General features: G+C 34.3%; 1 long non-coding RNA gene across 1 annotated transcript in view; it reads right to left on the reverse strand.

The window, feature by feature from the left end:
- The window catches only part of LOC116153535 (uncharacterized), a 795234-nt gene that overhangs the window by 170784 nt on the left and 599115 nt on the right, over window positions 1-25335 (reverse strand). Inside the window, exon 13 of the long non-coding RNA XR_010380957.1 lies at window positions 25207-25295. This is a non-coding gene — a long non-coding RNA (uncharacterized LOC116153535). The remainder of the gene's footprint in view (window positions 1-25206; window positions 25296-25335) is intronic.

Here is a 25335-nt window from a genome sequence, read left to right on the forward strand (position 1 = left end):
GGTAAACATTGTAAAAGTAGAGATTAAGTTTCTGCTTAATGGTATTATTTCATTTATTACTTTGTTAATAAATCTTCTTGAAGTACTAGTGTTCTCTGCCTCTCTGTCTTTTTGCTCTTAACATAGTTAAAAGACACACATGATCTTTTTAAAAATCATTTTCACCGGCTTTTAGCCCAGTCTGTCACTTAGTATTCCTGACAGTACAAATATCACTTTTACATCTATATTCATCTAAGCCATTTGTTCCAACATTTGTACCATTCTTTTAGATCTGTGCTCGTTGACTATCTCCATAGATTTGATTTCTTTAGTTGATCAGGAGATACTTGATTATTTGGATAATTTGTAATAAAACAGAAGTATTTCTAATTCTTAGAAATTCTGACTCTCAAAAAAAGTAATCTGTTGCAGACATCTAAAACTATGCCATTTTAAATGTAGTTTTAGCCCTAAATTGCAGAGCTTATATCCACTTATCTCTAACAGCCCCTTTTCTAAGTATCATAAACTTAAAAGTTTACATGAACTCATTTTCCCATGGTACTTGTGAACTGGAGACAGTATTCCAAAGAGGTATTATAATACAACATAAAGACTACAGCTTTAAGGCCCTTCTGCTCTTACTGAAATGGTTAGTAACTTAGTATTAACTTCTTCAAGCCTTAATGTTCTTATCTTACTATTATACACATCTTGGAAGTATTGTGAAGAGTAAATGTAATAACCTGAATAGAGTATTTAGTTAGTGAATTTCTGTTTATAGATCTTGACAACAGAATGGGTCATATCTTACTCTTCTGATTATAGCTAAATAGACTAGAGATAATGTGTGTGCTCTGGTATGAAAAGATGAGTTGGAGCAATCAGGTTTGTCTACTGACAACTTGAAATTTGTACACTGAGGAATAAATATAGTAATCCATGGAGAACTCCGCTAGGAAAGCATGTAGCTTCTGGGGCTAGAAAGTCATTGGTTATGTGTCTACAGAGAAAATAACAGGAGGAAGTCAAAAGAGATACAGAAAGATGTGCAGGTTCAGAAAAAGCTTAGTCATTGAGGACAATCAGAGACAGGCAGGTGGACAGAGAAATATGGACAGACTACCTTGATTTAAAACACTTTCTAAATGCTATCTTCACTGAGATTTTTGTGCCTTTTGAAAGTTAGCCTTCCCCTATTTGAACTAGCTTTAGTAGGTTTTGCTCTTTTCCACCAAAATGTCTTCACATGAACAGAACAGATAAGCTCTTCTTGAACATCTTACATATTTTTCCCCCAGTGGCAAATTTTTCTCCCCCTGCAGAATTCCTACTTTTATGTCAAAGCTTAGCTCAAACATTGCCAACTCTATGAATTCATTTTCTGCCTTCTTCGGCCAAATGACTTCTGTCCTCAGCATGATCAAAGAATGCTATTTATTTACTCACATATGAACACTTAATAGATTGGCTATTATAGTAGCAGTGACTTTCCTATCTAGATAATATTAATTCTGGCAAAACCCAGTGTCCCATATATTTTGCTTGATTTTCAAGTAGTAAGTTAAATATTTTCATTATTTTTGTTGAAACTTAATAGTTACAAATCTATTTTTTATACTAGTAGTACCGGTAAAGAGGTAAGCACAAAATGAGCGGTATGTATGGCCAACTACAGAGATTCAACAATAAACTGACTTGGTTAAAAAACAATGGTTTTCTATAAGGCTTGTCATCAGTTAATTTTTATCCCCAAATGATAAGCAAGAATTGTGTTAGTTAAAACCTTGTTTTACAAAACACATAGCTTATTTTCCATATAGCAGAGCCAAGGACAAGGGCGAGTCAGACATCCATCTTTTGATATGTAAATGTAGAAACATTTAGAGATAGTTAACATGGAATAGTGCTTCAGTCATTTATTTGAAAATTCAGTTTTTATAAAAGTACTGAGCCAGTTTGTCACAAACCCAATGCCCAGAATGACATTGTATGACAAATAGGAGAAAAACCATAGTATTAAGTCCTTGACAACTGAGTGCATCCCCACTGTTTGCTTATATTATTAGTGAACTCTGATATTTATTTTGTTGAAAAATTGGAAATAAACATGAAACATTTTAATAGAAAAGAAGTTTAAAAGAGATAGACCAAACTGATTAACCTCTGACCTCGAGCAGATGGATTAGTTGTATTCTACCTGAAATGTCCCTGGAATAGCAAAATTAACCAAGCACCCCAAATCTTCTATAGCTTGTAGAAACTGGCTAGAAACTTTTACTTAAAGTTAAAATGGCATTAATGTCAACAAACGATAGATAGCAAAGCCAGAGACGTTCTGTATTTTACATGCCACAAACCTATACTTGTGTGATGCATTAATTGCTGTGTTCGTTAGGAGTAGCTCAACTCTTAGGGGAGGCTAAGACTGATTAAAAGAAACATCTCACTGCAAGTAGCCTTTTATTAAAAGGGCTTTTACTTAAATATTCCTCAGAAAAATAAAAATCTGCCAGTAGGCATAAAAAGAATAAGAAAATAGCCCACAAAAAAAAAATACACCCGTGTTAAAAATGGGAGTCGTTTTTTGGAGCCCTATGCCGGATAAAGTGATTTTCATTCTTGAGTGAAAACGTCTATTTCTTGAAAATTTGTAACAATGTTGTTACATAAATTAAAACGTCCTAACAAAGTACTACAAATTGAATGCCTTAAACAACAAAAAACTTGTTTTCTCAAGTTTTGGAGGCTAGAAGTCTGAAATTAAAACGTCAGCAGGGTTTGTTCCTTCTGAAGCCTGAGAGAGAGGGATCTCTTCTAGGCCTTTCGTGGCTTGTGGGTCTTTTCCTTGACTATTTATAGCATCTTCTCTGTATGCATGTCTGTGTCCAAACCTCCCCTTTTTATAAGAACACCAGTCACATTGGATGAGGAGCCCACTTTCTCCACTGAAAGCTCTTCTTACCTGTTTACAGCTACAAGGACCCTATTTCCAAATAAGGTCAGGTTCTGAGAAACTGGGGGTTAAGATTGCAACACTTGAATTTTGGTGGGACACAATTCAACACATAACATCTTACTTCTTAAATCTGCTACAGATTTTTCATTTCTTTGGCAAATGCCTTTCTTATTTGTCTATGTGGGCCATTCCCACATAAGAGATTCAAACATACTCTTCTATTTTCAAGAATATGGATGGCTTAAAGGTAAAGACACTTGTTACCTCTTAATAAAATATCTAAAATGGCAAGGAGCTTGCCTTTGTATTTTTGGCATCATATTTCTTCAATGCTTTTACAGTGCAAATTGCAAAGAGGAATCCCCAAATTACAATTGGACCCTTAATAAATATGTCCTTTGATCAAGGGACCACCAACAAAAATCATGCAAATCCATATTTTATTTCCCACCCCTACCAAACCAACCTTTAGGTCTTTTAGCTTCACTTTTAAGCCCTTACTCACATTCATATTCCTAGTTTGCTTCTTTCCAAATACTTTCAAATCCTGTCCTTTCAGGGAACACAAAGTGTCAACTTGCCAACTTGGCAGTTCTTTTTTTATCTGTATTCTCTTTTGGAAATTTTTTGAGGTTATTTTTTTCCTTAATTCAGTAGTCTCTAAGGTGCTCCGAAAGTGTCATAGTTTTTAATATCTAAAATAAGGTGATACGCATAGGCAGAACCACTGAAAGAAAATCGGTGTTTTTAAATGGCTCCCACTGGTAATTCAAGTAGTTCTCTCTGGAAAGGACAGAGAAAGATGTTGCATTTATAACTTATAGAAATCAGGTGTCTGGTTATCTTTTGAAGAGTGAGCAATAAATCTTTCTTTCCTTCTATGACAGACAGTTGATGGGTGCCTACTGAGTGTCTGATCATTGATCTTTAATTAGAACTTTCTCCTAGTCATTCTTCAACTAGATGATCCAAAGACAAAGGACAATAGCACTCAACTGGCCTTCCAACCCTAATCCAACCTCTATACTATTATTGAGTTACTCTTTACAAAGTTCTCATCTAGAAAATCTACATCTATTCATTTATTTAACAAGAATTCATAGAACAATTACTATGCTAGGCACTATTCAAGGTGCAGGAAATATAACAGTGAAATAAGATCCCTGTGCTCATGACATTTAGGACCTTATGAGGGAAATATAATACATGTAATAAATAATTACAACAACTTTATTGTATATTAATTTGTATTAGAAATTTATAACTGCTATGGAGAAAAATAAGAAATAAAGTGTTGGAAGCTATTTTAACAATAATTGAGCTACCAAAAGCCTTAAGAACAATGATCAAGAAATTCAACTTTAAGAAAAATAAGAACTTCCCAATGAGGGGAAAAACACCATAAACAATGTCAAAACACAAATATTTACAGCGTATAGAAATATATGACATCACGTATACAAAGTAAAATTCCAATGACAGCTACATCAAAAGGCCTTTTTTAAAATTAAACTGAACAGACTGGAAAATTCTGTTAAAAACTGAATTTCAAAAAGTTGAAAAGGCCTACAACAAACTCAGTTGTCAGGGCTGTGTGGAAAGGTGGCCTCTTGGGTGACTGATGGGAGTTTAAAATTATATGTGCCCCCTTATTATACCTGGCAGTTATATTACCAGAAATTTAACTATATTCATATATCCACAGCTATATCACTTACGTAAGGTGACATTTACACAAGGTTATTCTTTGCATAACTGTTTGTCTTAGAAAAATATGTGAAAACATAAAAATTATCCATAAGGAACTTAATAAGATACATGTGCATCTCCAAGAAGGAAAACAATATATAAACAGTGAAAAATAATAATCTATATCTGTACTTCCATAAAAGATGCAAGAAGATGCTGGTAATAATAATAATGGTAATAAGTAAAAGCAAATAATAAGTCACTCATGGTGTAAACAATTAGACCTAGTTGAATATAGGACAAGGTGGCAGGGAGAATTTTCTGTTTACTTCACAATGCATTTTTATTTTTGAAATATGTGAATATAAAACCTATTCAAAAACACTTTTTCTTAGATGGAAACAGTATTTGTTATTTAATTTGATGGATGACCCTTCACAAAATAACACATGAGGAAAATATTTCCTTCTCAAAAATAGTTATGCCCCTTTAAAATAAATTTCTTACTTTTAAAATGCGTTTCTCAAAATCCTATATTAAATCCTAGAGTAATACACAGAATGCCCCTTAGTATATACATACCCCATCAGAGTGAGGGAAAATTTGAGAAGTACTGAATAAACTGAAATGAGAAAATGTATTGAATAAATTAATTGGTTATCACCCTGATTTTCATGTGCTCCAACAACTGGTAAATGGATTTTATTCCACAGGACAATATCATGGAAATATTAATCAGTCCAGGTCATAAAGAGTGACTGAAATCAGCCCTAGTGCAAAGAATTTATACATTATTCTCTTCTCTCCTATGTTCCCTTCTATAATTTTTTTTACTTATAATTAAACTACTTTAACTTCCATTTCTTCTGATTAAACTATCCTAACCACCAATTCCACTATTAAGGGATATTCTTGATTTTTTCCTTTAGGTGGAAATGGGCATATTGGAAAACACCAACATAAGTAGCAGGTATCTCTTACTCTAGCTTTATTTGGAAATAATTGCATATATCTGTAAAAACAGCCTTTTTCTAAAAGTGTTAGGCAAATATAGAAGTACAAGGATGAATATCTGAAATATAGAAGTACAAGGATAAATATCTGAAAAGAATAAAAGCAAAACTACAGGCAATATAAGCTTTCCTTCTTTTCTTAAGTTTCCTAAATTATATTTGATGTTCAAAGCTAATCTACCATTATCTGATGTGGACTTTAATATACATAGGTACATATAGTATGTATATATTTATGTATAGGAAATATTTAGGACAACTATATTACAAACAGAAGAGGATAATGGGACATAAAGTAAGGTTTTTATACTTTCTCAGTTGAAAAACAGACATCAGTCAATCTTTCTGGTGAAAGAATAGTTCTGTATTTTGATGGCAGTAGTAGTAACAGGAATCTATACACATGATAAAATGGCATGGAATTATACACACACACTGTAGCAATATCAGTTTCCTAGTCTGATATTGTATTACAGTTACACAAGCTATAAGCATTGGGGAAACTGGGTGAACAGTACATAGAAACTAACTTTGTAACTTCCTAAATATCTACAATTGTTTGAAAATAAATTATAATCACAATACAAGTTTGCTTAAAAATCTGATCCTGTTTTCATTCTAATACACACAAAAGTTGTGCAATGTTTGATGTATTATTCTTTAAATTGTGTATTTAGTGCACTGTGCACAAATTAGAAATCTGCCTGTTTTTTATACTATGTAGAATTGAAATAGATGGTCTTAAATTGCAAATAGATCCATATGTGATTGATGTTAAAAATTTGGCTTTGAATCCTTACCAATACTTACATGTCATTTTTTCAATTTAAAATATTAACATATAATATTTAATGTTTTATTCAAGAGAATGTTATATTATGCCTGATTTATTCATCTACTTAAAAAAAAGAATTCTGAAGGAACTTCTGTTAAGTTACGTACACAGAAAATACATGCTAGCTTGTGTCAGAAATTTAGCAGCCTCTTGCCTCCAGAGATTTCTATGCCAACATTTCCATTTCCAACTCAACCAATATTATTTATAAATGACTTTTCAAATCAAAATCATGTGGAACCATTTAGACAAAAATAGTATGTATTAATAAAATTACAATTTCAACTTGAAGAAATTTATTTTAGCCCCAGACTCTCATTTTACTGCCCTATGTCTCTTTATGTGTCAGTTTAGATGGAAAATTAGTTGATAAAGAGCAGTGCAGCTGAAACATTTTATAAAATTGTCATTTTAATTGTTTTATATTGAATTACACTTTCTTTTCTTCTACGTAGTCATGAGTAACACCTTTGATTTAATTGCCGTATTTGTTTCAATAATACAGTACTTCTCTTAATTTACTTGATTAAACTTCCATGCTCAATAAAGAACTATATTAACTATAGAATTACATAGAGAGAAATATATAAAGTCAATATACTTTTTTATTTGATTAGCTGATTTTATATTGATGCTAGGCAAATTGAAATGGCTTAATATTTTTAAATTTCCAAAGATGAAACACACACACAATAGTGAAAAATTTGGAAGGGTTCTATGAAATCCACCTCTGTGTCTTCAGATGATCAAGGAACCACAATCCTCTGTCATCTTTATTGCAAATATCTAAGAAAATAAGTGAATTAATCTAAAATTCCAATGGTGTTTTATACACATAAATTATGAAAGTTATAAATTTTTAATTCCTTTAATGATATGAAATTAATGAGTTATTTGGTTTTAGACGTTAATGTTAAGCATAGAGCATACAGAGCTGTTCCAATCTCCCTGTGATAGATCCATACACAGTAGGGGGCAAGCCTCTATCAAAAGAAAATTGCCTATTAAGCTAGAATTGCTCATTCAATTGTATTCTTGTATGCATCCTGATGTGCTTATTAATATTTCAGGGAAACACAGCACCAAGTACAAGAAAGAAGTGAAATCTGTCAATTAGATACCAGATACCTACTTCAAGGTGATGCTAAGAATTCTCCCATCAACTACATTTCACTATCTTTAGTTAATCTTAAGACAATTTGATTAAAGTAATCCCTTGAAAAATGTTACCATCCAAGAATATGTATCTTTAGAGAGAATTTATTATGGTGCTAGAATTTGGATTTCCTGAAATAATATCACTTAACAGTTATAGACACTATAAAAATGAGAAAAACTCAAGTAAGTTAAATTAAGACTAGACATCTAACAATGCATCTTGACAAAAGGAATAGAAATGCTAAATATAATTTTGCTATTATTGAGGACCTAAAAAGAGATGGTCTTTAATTTGCCAAGCAAATCATAATGTACCCACTCACATAACAGTAATTAGCAAGGTTGGTAAATTCCTATTTCTAGCAGAAAGTTGTATGCTTCAAGATCAAAGATTCTGAACCCTTTTCAAAATTACTTTCATAAAAAAATAGGATTTACAATGATCAGAGGTTCAGGATCTTTGCATTTTGATTCATATTCCGACATGTACCATCATGAGAGAATCATCTATTTTGAAAGATAATCCCACAAAGCCTATGGTGTGAAGGGAAAAGGAGACTATTAAGTTTTTGGAATTTAAGTTTTATTGCTGAAATTTCAATACCACTACCAGAGTGGAACAGGCCCCACGTGTCACATTGAAGAGTCAATATAAATGAGTAATTCCTTGCAGTGAGAAAGCTGATGGGCTTCTTATATTGAGCTACCTAAGGAGAGGGGAACCAGTCAGCTATAGAAGATTGTTTCACTGTACAGCTGGAGAATTAGGACATCTAAAGGTCTGACCATGAAGAAATAATTTAGAAGGAATAGTATTGTGAGAGAAATTCAGCAATATTAACTACTGATATCAGTGTCAACTGGGCAGATTCCATGAATGAAACAAAGTTTGCAATTAGCAAATTCCTTGTACACAATGGACAATGCAAATAATGTCACATTGGGTAAATTGAATTTAAAATCACTGTCATGTCCCTTGGAATCCTTATAGTGACCCAAGTCTGCTCATCACCGCCTCCTTCCATTTTGCTTGGAAATAAGCAACCTTCAGGGATACCTCGTGATAAACTAAGCAAAATAAACACAGATTTTTATTCTGGGTGACTATAGATCATCCCTGGTTGCTTCACGCTGTTTCTGTTTTCATAGACAGCCATGACCAAACAGATACAGAAATTTCTATATTTAGAAATAAAACTATCACCACCACCAACAACAACATAGGGACAAAATCTCTTTAGTGCGGAAAGCCTCTTTCTGCAGCTTTCATTAGAGAAAGGTGTGGAGAAGAACTAGCACATAAAAGAAACCTGAAGTTGCAGCCTTGATGGAAGACAAATGCTTGATACTTGTTCTGGGGCAGGTAAAGGGGCTTCCAGTGTCATGTTTACTGATCTTCCACTCTGCTTCTTTTAAAGAAAACCTTAGTGGCCAGTTAAGACCTGCTTGATTAACTGCTGAGTTAAATCTGAGGGAGCACACTCAGGAGTCCCTTTCTAGCAAGCAGGCTCTTCTAACCTGCCTTTTGCCTATTACTCTTGAACACATTGGCTAATGTCAATTAATCACGTAAACTGGAGACCATGCATTTTGGATAATTTTCCCCCTTTCTCATAAAGAGAATGAGTTGCTCGAGACAGAGGAGAAAAACATACACATGCAATTCAGCTGAACTGTAATCCTGGGTGAACTGATGGCTGCCAAGGGAGAAGTTCAGGTTGATGGTTCTTCGGAGCTGCCCGGCTCAGTGGTTTTTCTGTTCACAATGTCAGCTTTTTCTTAGAGGCTTAAGTGTTGTAATAGAGACTTCAGCTATAGAAGGAATATGGGGATCTATTTCATAGTCTCTCTGTTGGGGGAAAAAATGTTCAAACTCCCTAACTTTCAACATTAACTTTCTGCGTAACTCTTACTTACTCTAGAATTTCAAATTTGTCATTTGTGAAACAGAAATTACAAGAGGAAGTATAATATTAGCAAAATAATCAGTTAAAATATCCAAAAAGAAGTGTATAAACCTGCTTTTAAAAACCCACTAGCTACTTTTTGACGAATAAGTCTAATGGTCAGTTACCACAGAGAAGCAATCAGGGCCTTGGAGTTTAACTGGTTGCAAATAGCCATAAGGCAGCATTTGTGGTCAAGTAAATATGGATACAAAGCCAAGGACAGACAACCCTGGGCTTCCAGGAAGCATAATTCTCCAGTCATTAAACAGAAATACAGGAAGAACACGGTCTAATCAGATTCACCCATTAACAACTTCAAAGCATACGAAGTGGAAAGAACTCAGATATGAGATGATAAAGTAACCAACTGAGATAATAATAGGAAATGAAAAAGCATAACATAAAACATAAAGCATAAAGAGCATAACAATATTATTAAAGAATATATACTGAGAACTGCAAGGAATGAGAGACATCACTGACAATTGAAAAGCATATTATTAACATGGATTGAATTGATCATAGTGAATACAAACAGAAAATGTAAAAAGATTAACATCAGAAAAAAATAGTGGATAAATAAAGGAAAATATTCTAAAAATGAAAGAAATCAATCTGCAAATGGACAGACCACGCTGAGTTATAGGCAAATTCAATACAAAATGCTCAATACCAAGACTTATTCTGATGTAAGCATGTAATTATGGAAGAAAGAAGATTCTATATATCCATGCAGACAAAGCATAGCACCTATAATATCTCAGTATCCCTATCACTCAAGCTCTTCTAGTAAAACAATGTACTACATTTAACCAAACTATCCTATTCATTAAGATATTATCAAACTAAACATACAAAATGAAGAAGCCATGGTAAATATATGGTGATGAATGCTAAACCCATTTAAATATAATGCTTCTACTAAACAATTGTGGAGTTATGGTTATAGAATATCAGAAGCTTAATAAAAACTTAACCTAGTAAGTCAGGAAGTGTAGCAATAGGAGAAGAGAATGTCAAAGCGTAAATTACTGTTACTTCTTTCAAGTAGTGAGTTAACGATGCCTAAAATTAAAATAAGTTGGTAAAACGCATATAAATTTGCAATCTCTTAATTTATCACATAATCTCATTTTTAATATTAGAGAGTTTGGGTTTTTTTTTTTTTTTTGCCAATTAGTTTTTTAATTTCAATCAGAATTAGTTTCAAGAAACAACAATCTACATTGACAGTTCTGCCCCAGGGCTATGTCAACACTCCCAACCTCTGACATAATGTTTGAAGAGATCTGGATGGCCCAAACATCCTCAGAACATTAAATTCATATTTTGCCAATCAGGCCAGGTGAGCAAGAAATGGCTAGCCTGCTAGAAGCCTTTGTAAGACACATTAAGCCTCAGAGAGTGGGAGATAAACCCCAAAAGTATTCTGAAAGATTCCATTGATTTGGACAAATGTATAATGGCATATCCACCTACTCTTCTCTCACTCCAATTCTCACCCCTTGGCAACCACTGATCTTTTTATGCCTCCATAGTTTTGTGTTTTCTGGAATGTTACATAGCTGAAATCATACAGTGTGTAGCATTTTCAGATTGGCTTCTTTCATTTAGTGACATGTGTTTAAGGTTCCTCCATGTCTTTTCATGGCTTGCTAGCTCATATTTCAGTGTAGATGTCCACCTACAGGAGGATATCTTGGCTGATTCTAAGTTTAGGCAATGATGAATAAAACTGCTATAAACATCGATGTGCAGAGTTTTGCATGGACACAAGCTTTTCACATCCTTTAGGTAAGTACAAAGGAGTGCAACTGCTGAAGTGTATGGTAAAAGTATGTTTAGTTTTGTGTTATTTTGACAGACTATCTCTTTCAAGGAAGTAGCTCATTTTTATCTAGGCTATAAAATTTGTGGGCATACAGTTGTCCATAGTATTCTTTTATTATCCTTTTAATGTTCATGGGATCTGTAGTGATGGTTCCCTCTTTTATTTATGATGTTAATATTTTTGCCTTTTCTTTTTATTTCTTAGCCTGGCAAGAACCTTATTGATTTTACTGATCTTTTCTTGATTTCATTCGTTTTCTTTATTGATTTCCTGTTTTCAATTTCATTGATTTCTACTCTAATTCTTATTCTTTAACTCTCTTAATTCCTATTTCCAACACCTCTACCTCTGAAGTTTTAAAAATTAGATCAAAACTTTCCAACTCTATATTGCCTACAAGAAACTTACTTTAAATATCAAGATGTAGACTAAAAGTAAATGAAGAATAATATACCATGCTAACAGTGCTCAAAAGAAAGCAGGAGGAACTACATTAATTTCAGACAGAGCAAATGTCAAAGCAGGAAAAGTTATCAGGGATAAAGAATGGCATCCATAACGATGAAGGGATAAATTCTCCAAGGTGTAACGATTCTTAACATGTATGCACATAACAACAGTATCAAACAGCATGAGGAAAAACTGGTAGAACTCTAAGTAGATGACTCCACTATTATAGCTGGAGATTTCAACACCCCTCTCTCAGAAATGGACAGAATAAGCAGGTAGAAAATCAGTAAGGACACAGCTGAACTTAAAACTTACGTTATGCAGTTAGGTAGAAATGAGCACTGGGCAGGGGGAGAGGAAGGGGAAAGGAGCAACCCAGAAAATAACAGTTCACCTGCGTTCAGGATAAGGGGCTCCAAAAACTTTTACTTTCTCTAAATGAGGGCCAGCAAAGAAGCCGTCTAGGATCCAACGCTGGAACTGCACAATACAAAGAAGGACCTGGCTTAAGTACCCAATGCTCATTACAATGTAATTAAAATTGCAGTTTGAGCCCCCTCCCTCAGGTTTCTCTGTGTGTGTCATGGGTAAGAACTTGTGTAAAAGACATGGGCGTGCCTGAGCACAAGGAACGTAACTGTCAATCAGCCTGAGTACAAGAACATAAGCTGTCAGTCAGCCTGATCACTCAAAGAATCTGAGCCATGAATCAATCAATTACAAAAATGCCCCCTAAGCCAGGATATAAAATCAGGAAAAACAAAAGAGCAGGGCCATTCTTCCTCTCTTGGATTGGCCCACTCCCAATTCTTGGGAGTGTACTATATTTTACTACACCAATAAAATCTTATTTATATCACACTTTCTGTCTCTCATTAAAAATTCATTTTTTTTTTCAGGTCACTAAGAACTGAGGTAACTTATTCCCCCCTCCCAATAACACTTCCACTCAACTAGATACAATGAATTTGCAGACTTCAGCAGAATACACATTTTTCTCAAGCTCACATGAAACATTCACCCAAGTTGACCACATTCTGGAACATAAAACACACTTTAACAAATTTTTTAAGAGAAACCATACAGTGTCTTCTCTCAGACCACAACTGATTTAAACTAAAAATTAGTAACAGAAAGATAACTGAAAATTTCCCATCTATGTAGAGATTAAGCAACACTTCCAAATAGTACATGTGTCAAAGAAGAAATCTCAAGATAAATTTTAAAATATTTTGAACTAATGAAACTGAAAACCCAACTTGTAACCTGTGGAATGCTGAGAAAGCAGTCCTTGGAGAGAAACTTACAGCATTAGTACATTAGAGAAAAAGATACAAATATCATCATCTAAATTCTACCTTTGGAACCTAAAGACAAGCCTAAAGTAAATAAAGATGTATTTTTAATTTCTGTGAAGATTTATAAGGAAATGAGAAATTACTATGATTACTGAAATTTTACTTTTTTTACTTAAAGAAAAATTACACTAAGAACTTTTTTAAAAACAGTACATATGACAATCCATTTTTAAATAGAAGTAGATCTGTAAACTATCTTTAAAACCAACTAGTTGCATATATTAAAATTTATATCTGATGTTTAATATTAATGATTATTATTTCTGTAAATAAAACCTGGAGTGGTTTTTAAGTTTATGCAGTTTTTTTAATACCTTGAATATATCATAAACGGATAGTACCCTGAAAATGCTTCTTACATACCTTGATTCTGGCAACATGGATAAAGAACCCAAATTAGTTTGATTCATTTGACTAACCTGATTTCAAAAGTACCAAAAAAAAAAAAAAAGTGTATATGGATAGTTTCCTAAAATGAGGCTTTTCACATTTTTTCCCATTTTTATTCAGCTTTGTGGTTATTTAAATATCATTTTCAAAGCACGGAATGCTGAAAGTAAATACCAATTCTAAAATGTTTCATTTGGGAAAGCTGTGAAATAAACAGAAAGTGTTCTGACTGGCATTTCTTAAAGGATGAAATATGGCCTAGAAATTAAACTCCTCACTTGCTCTTCTGTGCTTCTTTCTCAAAAATTATCAAGTACCTTTGAAAAGCCCACAACACTACCTCGTGCTTTGTATGTGTTAATTTGCTGTTAAGTGTCTCTGTTTCAGAGACTACAGGAGCTTCTAAATGAGAATATTCGCCACTGTCATCCCTGACTTCACTATCTCTAATGGGGTAAAATTTATAATTTAAATATAATGAAAAATTGATTAGAATGGTGCATGTTTCACTGTTATTTGATCTAAAGAAAACAAGATGAAACCACTCTCAAAGGTATGGCTACTTTGTGCCTCAGAATGCCATTAACTTCTAAATGAATAAATCATTGTGCGAGTTATCTCCTAATTTTCAACATTTCACCCTTGTAAATAAGCTTGATTACTTAATTTACAGAATTTAGTTCCTACTGAATATGCTACATGTTAAATGTGCCAGCCTAAAAGTGATATTCTGAGTCCAGGACCAAGTTTCTGCACTGTTACATACTCTTTCATTTGTTACAGGAGGTAGCTAGTCTGACAGAGCTGCTGCCTTAAATCTCAGCTATGCTCCCTACTAATACTATGAGTTTGAGCAAATTAGTATCACTGACGTTTATTTTCCTCCTTTGTAAACAGGAATAATATTTCACTGCATGTTTGATGCAAGGGTTTACGTGATAAAAAATGTATTTTATTACAACTAAGACACCATCAGTTGCAAAATGCCCTCATCCCACTGTATCAATTAAGCTATGACACAATGCTTTCTGATCACTTATTTTATACTTAGAGTTCTTTTTAAAAGTAATTAACTCATAAATATCTACTGTATATCATTATGTACATTTAAAAATAGAGCTAAGCCAATCAGTTATTAAATTATCTTCATATTCAGTATACAATTTTCAGTTATTTTTTTCTTGCCATTGTCAACGTGCCTTTTCCACACATTTTCTGTCATAAAGCACGCTGAGCAGCACTTAGACTGCTTTCATTGTCTCCAAGATTTCCTTCCAAGACGATGACCCTCATTTCCCTAATTTCTTTATTTTAAAGCAATTTTAGACTCAGAAAAGAGTTGCAAAGTAGCACTGAGCATTTCCATGTGACTTCACCCAGCTCTTCTCAAAGTTATGGTACTAAACCATAGTGTAATTCTCAAAACTTAGAAATTAATATTGGTAGAATACTCTCAACCAAACTGCAGACTTTATTGAATTTCAGTGTTTCCATGAATGTCTCTTTTCTGTTTCAGATCAAATTCAGAAAGTCACATTGTATCAAGTCACCTTTGTCACTGTAATAATCCTCTTCAGTGTGTCATAGTTCCTCAGTCCTTCCTTGTATTTCATGCCTCAGACACCTTTGAAGAGTTGGGTATTTTCTGTTTGTCTGATCTTTTCTCATGATAGAGGTTATGAACTGCCATAAAAATATTACTGTTGGCAGTTAGATAAAATGAGCATCAGGCAGGGGGAGAGGAAGGGAAAAGGAGCAACCCAGAAAATAGCAATACACCTGCACTCAGAATAAGGAGCTCCAAAAACTTTTACTTTCTCTAAATAAAGGCCAGCAAAGAAGCCATCTAGGATCAAACGCTACAACTGCACAATAGAGAGAAGGATCCAGCTTAACTTGACCCAATGCTCATTATAATGTAATTAACATTGAGCCCCCTCACTTGGTTTCTCTGTGTGCCTCGTGGGTAAAAACATGACTAGAAGAGGTGGGTGTGCCTGAGCACAAGGAACCTGAGTCATGAATCAATCCATCATGAAACGCCCCTAAACCAGGAAATAAAAAACAGGAAAAACAAAGGCGCGGGGCCATTTTCCTCTCTTGGATTGGCCTGCTCCTAATTTTTGGGCGTGTACTACATTTTACTACCTTTTTACTGTCTGTCTCTCATTAAAAATTTATTTTCTTTTTCAAGTGACTAAGAACCGAGGTAACTCTTACTCCCCTTTTCCCGGTAACATTGCCACGAACCTACTGACCTAAAACAAAAGTTTTTCATCTCACTGTGCTGTAGGTCAGAAATCCAAGTTAGATCAGCTGATTTTCTCTGTGCCAGGTTTCACAGGTCGAAATCAAGATGTTGGCAGAGCAGCTTTCCTTACTGGCAGTTTTGAGAAAAAAAAAAAATCTACTTTTAACCTTCTTTAGGTGGTTTTCTGAATTCGGATCCCATTTCCTTCCTGGCTATTAGCTGGAGTTGATTTCAGCTTGTAGAGGCAGTTTATATTCCTCCTGTCCCCCTCCTTTCTCCATCTTTAAACCAGCAATGGGGGAATTGAGTCCCTCTTTCTTCATATCTCTCTGAAGAAATAGTTAATAGCTGATCTAACATTTAAAAACAATGTTTGAACTATAAAGCTAGACAAAATATAGTGTGTAGCAACAGTGTACTCAAGTTGGTAAATTTGTTTCTCACTGGCTGTGGATTACTAATTCTGAAACTATTTTATATTACCTTAGGGTTGAATAAGCAAGCAAATATATTTATATTGTAAATAATGAGAGCCAATACCTTACAGTTGGATAAAGATAATGAAACATCATTAGCAAAAGCAAATACTTAGGATCAGTCTTAGTTTCTAAATACCATTTGCAAGTCTATACATTTTAATAATTTTTATTTTTAATCTTACAATATAATTTTATGAGTGGAAGGTTTTCAGGTAACAATTGTACTCATTTCTCAAATTATCTTTAAATTATTTGACATTTAATTGTCAAATTCAACATTCACAGTAGTACAATGCATATACTCAACTGATTTGGAAACAAATAGCTATGACCAAGTCTGCATGCACAATAATAGAAAGTACATTGCAACTGCTTTCTGTTCAATAGTTGTAAAATACTGTCAATTGTATGATGCATCCTCATTTCAGAAGTGAAAAATGTGAACTAAAAGTGTAATTTATAATGAATGAAATACTGTACATATAAAATGCCTGAGATACACTAGTCCATTAAACCAATTAAGTCTGGATGGCTCACAAACTTATCCTTGGTTCCGTCTTTCTACTCAGACTGAAAAACCTTACCTAATTTTGTATTTAAATTATACCCCACTCCAACTCCTTTACCTCACTATACATCACCTACAAACATAAATTATCAACCAGCCTAAATGTGTACCCAAAGAAATCCTTTTCACAACAATTGAAACATTAATAAACACATGAAAAAATACATTTCAAGGTAGACTAAAAATTGTATTAATAGGTAATTCACTACACTGAGATTACATTTGTATATATTTGTATACATATGCATATGAACACACATGATTTGTATACATAACTGTTAAATCAGCTTCATATGAGATGTCATAAGATACTCAAAATTTAAGCATTTTAAACCAACCTAGATTCTAAATTGTGCCAATTTAAAGTGTATCTTTAAAAAAAAACTATCAAATTCCTTCTCTATAAAATTATTTTAAAATCTAAATATATTTTTATTTTTATTCATCTGTTATAAATCTTTTAACATAGGTTCCTTTCGGATCCAATGTGTTGATTGTAGTACATAATGTTCTCACATTAGATGAGGTGTTAATAGCTTGTTTCACATTTCCTTCACAAATAAATGCTAAGAATGATTTACTTGATTGAATGTCAATTCATAATCTTATACAAAAGCACACAATAATTTCAACTAGAATTAAGCCTCACCACATATGTTTCCTTTCCATTATCAACAAATGACTACAGGATGAAAAAATGATTACTTGGCAGTCATTCTGATTCTGGGAAAAAAGAACTTTTTGAAAACATTTTAAGAACTATAAAATTAATGCAAAAAATGACAGCTCGTGCTGATATACACACTTCTGATTTTTCACAATTATCAATCTGCTTATACCACTGTTTCTCTTTCATGTCTAAGTTACTTGCTTGGAATCATTTGGAATGCTATTATTATTGCCCTAGAAGAAGCTATTTCTAAAAGTCAGAGTCTGTCATTGAATAGCAAATACGCTTCAGAGGTGTTTGTTCCTGATAAAACACAGCTATCATCTTTATAAGTTTATAAAATAGTTTATTATTAGGATAGAAAAATAAGACAAATCTAAGTCATTTAGAGGCAGTAGAGCACAAAAAAACCAAACATACTTTGGTATCAAAAGCCCTCAGTTATGCTTGCAAACATGACTTTCTAGCCATACAGTCTTCAACATGCTATTTAAATTCTTCCCTAGTTTCCTGATCTATAAGTAGGAAAAATAGTGACACACCATAACACTGCTGTGATCATTTATTATGTTCACACACATAAAGTTCCTAATACAACAATGCTCAATCAGTGGTACTTCCTAGATTCAAATGATTCATAATCCACACGTATAAAAGGTTATCTTTTCCCATTTGTCCATTAAACATTTTAATGGAAGATTAAAACAGACTTATCTGTAAATTATTTATACATATACTGTACACTCTATTGAATGCATTTTATTGAATTCTAATTTTAATTAATTGAATTCCATTTTATTCTAATATTTAAATTTTTGTGCATAATCTGTTGCTCCAGTTAAGGTAAGAGCTCCTCAATGGCAGGGACATTCTTTAATGTTCTTGCCTATCCTGGCACCAGTCTTCCTGAGGAAATTCCTGAAGAGCTTAAAAAAATAGATTCTAATCAAAACCAAAACAACAAAAACCACTGGAAGTGTTATAATCAGTAGAGATGTTCAAGACTACTATACAAAATTTTTCCATAATACCATTTTTTATTCTTGCAATTGGGTGGCTGTTTTTCCCTTAGATAATGCAGAAGAACTCTTCCTGCCAAACCAGACCATGATGGCTTTGCTGAACTGTCAACATCATGTTCTTTCACTAGAAACAGAATAGGGTCACAATAGGTATGTGGATGGAGAGGGTTCTCAGATCTCAGAAACAGGTACAAAATTTGTGAAAAACTAAAGTGTATTTGAAATAGATTCTTATGTCAAGTCTAAACTATAGTTAATTTCTGACTAGGGAACCAGGAATTCTTTGCAATGAGAAATAAGAGCCACGGTACATGGAAACAATTATTTTGTAGCCAAATGCAGAAGACATAGAAGTGATCAGTAAACAAAGCAGAACTTTGACAATAGATGAAAAAGGGAAAATACACTATGACAAGTCCCTTAATTACCCCTGGCAAAGAATTTCATTCATATTTACTAAGAAGAGATTGAAGATCAAAATAACATTTGTAGTTCTTTTATGTACAAATAACAATTGTGCATTACTTTCGCTCCTTTCTAAGTCATTCTCAAGTTCATCTGTTGCTTTATTTATAAAGTTTTGGGTTCAATTTCATTGAATGCAGTTTTTAAATCTACTTCTTAAATCCTATGCAGAGTGAATGCCAAATGACCGAGTCAGGATCTAGGTGTTTTGGAATGACAGACCAGGTAAACAGCATTCATGTAGAATTTTCTTTCTCTTATTTGACTACATAATGTACTACACAAATATGTGACATGGCTTATAGAATGTGATTAAGTTTTATCAAATTTAATGGATACTCACATAAACCTAACCAGCCAGATGCAAATCATTCCAGTTTTTTCTTTCATTTTACACCATCCCATTCTGTTCATATTTTCTAGCCATGTGCCTAGATTACTCCCTTTTTTTTTTCCTGAATCTGGTCAGTGGTATTATGGACATTTCCCTACATAATTGTCTCTAAATCCTATTAAATCATATTTTGAAAATACAACACTGGCACTTAAAAATGACATTTAGAAGTGAAAACAAATACTTTTAAAGGAATTTATGTCAGTATATAAATACATGTATTAGGTACCATGTATATAAGAAATTAATAGGTTTCAAAACAGATGCCAGATTTCATCCTACTTGTTGAAAATGTTTTGAATTGTTGAAAAGATGAACTTCATTTAAGAAACAGGTCAAGCAAAAATCATTTTCTGTCAGCAGAAAGTCAGTTTGGTGAACTGTCACTAAATGTGTAACAGCAAACAGCACAGAAGGAGAAAACCACTTCAGTTACGTATGTGAGAGTCTAAGCAGCTAGACTTCAGAGCTAGGAGCAAAGGCTTCCATTTGAAACAAAAAGCAAAAACGCCCACGTATTTTGCTATACAGCAAAAAGATGACAAAACCTCTAGGGTTTCGAAACAATCCTGAGAATTGAGGTGATACACAGCCAACAAATCCTCACCTATTAGTCCAAGATTTCATTTGATATTTTAAATCACTAAATATTAGAGCTTGAAGAACCTTAGGGAGTGTGTCCTCCACCCCCCTCATTTTACAGTAAAAAAGGCATTGGATTTCGAGCCCAAACACCTGAGTTAATTTCCTAAGCAGTATTTAATGGCCAAGTTTCCTTCAGCATGCCATTTCAACTCTGAGCCTCATGTCCACGTCTCCAAAACCGGGAAAATGATATCTACATTACAGGTTTGTAACAATAAGTGTATCAGTTTCCTATTGCTGCTGTAACCAATTACCACAAACTTGCGTGCTTAGAACAAATTTATTATCTTACAATTCTGGAAGTCTGAAAAGGGTCACAGTAGGCTACAAACCAGCTACTGGCAGACTTGAGTTCCTCCTAGAGGCTCTGGGGAAGTTTCCTTACCTTTCTGAGCTTCTAGAGGCTGCCTCAGCTTCTTGGCTCCCAACACCCTTCTTCCTGCTCTGACACTGACGCTCCTGCCCCTCCCCCCCTCTCCCTTATAAGGACTTTTTAACTACATTGGGCCCACCTGGGTAAACCAGGCTACTCCCCTTCTCCAGGTCAGCTTGTTAAGCAGTGTAGATAGAAATGAGCACTGGGCAGGAGGAGAGGAAGGGGAAAGGAACAATCCAGAAAATAACAGTATGTCTGCCTTCAGGAAAACGGACGCCAGAAATTTTTACTTTCTCTACAGGAGGGCCAGCAAAAGAAGCCACTTAAAATCAAAACGCTGCAGCTGCGCAGAAGAGAAGGCCCCGGGGTAACGACCCAACGAACCTGCCCAAAAGGGGAGGGACGTGCCAGAGCACGAGGAATCTGAGTTGTCAATCAAATTGAGCACAAGGAACCTGAGCTGTCAATCAGCTTGATCACTCAAAGAACCTGAATCGTTAATCAATCAATCAATCACAAAAAAACACCCCTAAGCCAGGATGTAAGACGGAAAAACAAAGGAGCGGCGCCATTTTTCCTCGGATCGGCCTGCTCCCAATTCTTGGGAGTGTACTATCTTTCACTATTTTTTTTACTTCACTACTAAAAATCTTGGTTATATCACACTTTTTGTGTCTTGTCAAAAAAAATTTTGGGGGGGTGATTAAGAACTGAGGTAATTCTTATTTCAGTTTTCCTGGTAACAAGCTGATTAGCAACTTAATTCTATCAGCAATCTCAATTCCCCTTTTCCATCTAACAGTATATTCACCAGTTCTTGGGATTAGGACATGGACATCTTTGGAGGCGGCGGGGTGGGAGGCATTATTTTGCCTACCATTACAACTACTCAAATAATACATCACAAATGCTTTACGGATATAAATACTTTCCGTTAGGAGACGGAAGGAAACAACAGTCAGGTCTGCTGTTAATCAGCAGCAGAACTTACCTTGGCCCCACCTCTCCTAAGTACCTGACCAGGACATTATTCACCACAACATAAGGGGTCTGGCTGGAAGCACATATAGGCAAAACCATAAACTTGACTTAGATTCAGTAACAAGACATTCTGAAAGATGTGGCTGTTGGTTTCTAGATGAACTTTTGACTGCAAACTGCCTAAATTGATTGTAGTTCCACAATTATTTAATTCTGAGGACTTTAGCAAGTTTCTTAACCTCTGTGACTTCATTTTCCCTCTATGTAAAATAGGAATAATAGTGCTTACCTCAGAGGTTTATTGAAAAAGTTAGATGAGAAAATTCATGAAATGTGCTTAGCAGACTGGCTGACACACAGCAAGTGCTCAATAGATGTTAACTGTCTTTAATGCCCTAGATAAATATATACACCTGCCTGTCATAAAAGCTACATTAGGCACTAAGGCACTCTAGAATATAAGAATTTGATTTAGATACATACCATGACCTTAAGAAGTTTATAGTCCAATAGTGAAACAAGTTGACTATATTTGCTTAGCTAATTAAGGTTTTTCTATATGTAAAGTCACCTTCTTCACACTGTCTTGTTAATACTTTAATCTACAAAGAGGTAAAAGCTACCAAGTCACAGGGAAAACCTCTGAAAGCTCATTGCTGTGCATGACCAACTCCAAAAGCTTCTGACTGACAGAGTGAAAATCAAATTGCCAGATCAAGAGAAACTTCAACTGCTAAAATTAAGACCTATGGAAATTATACAATTATATTTTAGAATATAATACAGATTTCTTTAGTAATATGAGTGTGTATATATAAATTTACACATACTCATGATACATGTATATATAAAACCAAGATTAATTTACATAGGTTGAAAAGCTGTAATATTTCTAGAAATTGATTTGTAAATGTGCCTTGTGCTCAGTAGGGGCTTATTCAAGATAAACTTGTAGACTTTTCCAGGTTATAAACTGGATAATGAGTTTATGGTAAAACTCTCCAAGAAAAATCTTGCAGATCCTGAAAGGCAAGGGCACAACAATATCTTAAAGTGAGTCAGTGACCTAGTGTCATAGTGGGTGAGCTAAGAATGTCAAATTTAAACAGTTATACGGACTTGATTCCCAAACATACGTCAAGAGAACTTAAGAGCAATGCCAAACATCTATCCATTGAATGAGTTACGCTATATTTATCAATAGAGGGCTCTCCAGTTCTCATCAAGGTGAAGGTATGTGAATAAATCAAGATGGATACCATGTTCTTGGATGAGAAAGCTCAATATTTTAGTAGTTAGCATCTATAAATTCAATTTAATTCCAAACAAAATCACAAGAGTTTTTAAGGACCTTAAAAAACAGAAGAAAACTTGCCTGAAAATATAAAATATTTTTTAAAATACAACTTTGTTATTTGATCTATAAGATATGCTATAAAATATGATAGTTAAAACATTGTGGAGACTTCGGGTTTCCAGTTCCATATGTAAGGATCTTTGAAGTGGCCACTCTGTCCTAAAAACAAGTAAAAAGCTGAACACATTGAAAATCAACGAGTCTTGGATCCATAAGAGAAGGAAGGATACAGAGCACACATCTGCCCCAGTACTGGAGAGACAGACAGCTGAATGTGGAGAATCACAGCTTTCTGGAGAAAAACTCATGAGGAGAAACCACCACGGGAACTAGTGCTGGGGTAGAAAAATCTAAACTATAATTGACAAACTGCTGGAGGCTGAGTGCAGACAACTCTGAGAATTAAAAATTCCAAGGGGACCCAGTCATGGGGGGGCTCTCATTATACTGTAAGATTCACCTAGAGAGACTGATCAGATTCCCACAGTAAATATCAGAGAAAAATTGCCTCCTGCTTCCTGAAGGAGAAGAAAAAGAATCCCTTCTGAAATATGCCAGAGAATTTTGTTCTTCTTAACAAGGTCTGCCCTCAGCAGAAACTAATTAACCAGACAGAGCCTAACCTGCTGGGGTATAATCAGAGCCTCCCTGACCCAGGAAAAGGAATACCTAACTCCAGTTGGCTCTAGTATTCCACCTGTAAGAAGGGAAACACTCAAATCCAGCCCATACTAGCCATCTGCTCCACCTAAAAGGGGAGAAAAAACTGAATGTTTGTTGTTTAAGCCCCCTAGTCTATGGCATTTTATACACAGGCCTGAAATAACTAAGACAGAAAGTGCTACCACTTCCTTTCCAATTCTGTATAGTCAAAGATTGCAGTTGTTGCAGCTAATAGGAGTCAGGTCACTCAACACAGATTCCAATTCCTTTCTCTTTTTCTTATCTACTCTGGTGGTTGGAAAACTAAAATGCATTTGCCTCTGTTGCTTGCATTTTTCAATAGGCCATCAGTTGAAGTACATGAGTGCCATATTTTCTTTTTCCTTCCTTCTTACTGCCTGGAATATGTGTTATATCTGTAGAAGAGCTGTTGTCACTAAAGATGATGGAGCAAAAAGAGAAATCTCTTGGTTCCTCCATGGAAGTTGCGGGTTGATATACTGTTTCTGGACCATCTACTCTCATGCAAGAAAATTAAGTTTCTTATTTGCCTAAGCCTCTATTGTAGAGGTTACTTACTGCAACAAAGGAATTCTATCCTGATCAATATGCAGACCTGGGGAAAATCCTACTTCTACTCTGGAGGAGTTTAAGCATTCCTTTCTCCAAAGGCCTTTATGGATTCTTCCATCTGTGATTAAAGGATGGCTACCTTTCTTCCTTTGTATTTTGTAACACTAGAATAATGCTAACATCAATTGGCTTTATGTTTCATTTACCAGAATAAATCCCCACAAGAGTAAAAAGAGTGAGTGCCTTTGCAGTATTTACATTCCCTATGATGTTTAGGACAGTACTTTTCTCTAAGTAAACGTACAAATTTATTTTCTTTGAATTGACAGAAAAAGTAGAAAACCATAGGGAAAGAAGCGATATGGAAAAGAATATGAAAACAAGTTTATTTTTCCTTAACGATAAAAAATACTTCATTTTAGGCAATTAAAATAAGACAAGGAATAAAAAATATTTGGACCATATTATTGGGTTTTCATTTCATCTCAGAAATACAATAATGATTTTAAAATCTGTGTATTTACTGAGAGAATAGTGGCTGTTAGCTTAGCCTAAGGCATCAGCACTTTCTGGCATCTATTAATTTTCCAAAAATGTCTTATGTCTCAATCATTATTGTCTAATTAAAATAGCATGGTCAACTTTGTCTTTAGAACAAAGATGATAGAAGTACCAAGATTCTTTGAGCTTGAAATATTTTTCTATTGTTTTAATATAGAAAGTGCTGATTTGAGACAAAAAGAGGGAATAGGTAAATCTAACTTTATAACTGACAGCTGAATTTAGTGCAGGAAATATTAAAGAGGCCATCACAATGAATGTAACTTTTTAAATTAATCCTCCCCTTTCATTTATTTTTCACTCTAAAATATGGGTCATGGAGAATTTTACAACCATTTGGGCCAGAGTCAAGCAACCCTCTCAGCAACATTCATTAACTTTTAATATCATTACCATCATTTATTAAAGAACTGTTACCAAAATACAGCAGGAAAGTTAATTGGATTCTTGATTTCCAATTTCTACCTGCTTTCAGTTGGTTATCAATGTGAGCACGGAAAAATGGAGAGATAATTCATAGAAATGTATAAGTAGTGAATATTGTTACCTCCCCTTTCACTCACCAAGATTTAGACGGACATAATTACCTTTGTCTCCAGAGTAAAGGACACAACACTTGTACATCTATCTCCTGTGAAATCTCCTTCACAGAGGCAAGGGGTCGGAATCTTCTGTCCTTGGTTGAAAAGAACAAAAGAAATATCCTATTAGGCATA

The sequence above is a fragment of the Camelus dromedarius genome, chromosome 5 (genome assembly GCF_036321535.1).
Source record: "Camelus dromedarius isolate mCamDro1 chromosome 5, mCamDro1.pat, whole genome shotgun sequence".
Lineage (NCBI taxonomy): Eukaryota > Metazoa > Chordata > Mammalia > Artiodactyla > Camelidae > Camelus > Camelus dromedarius.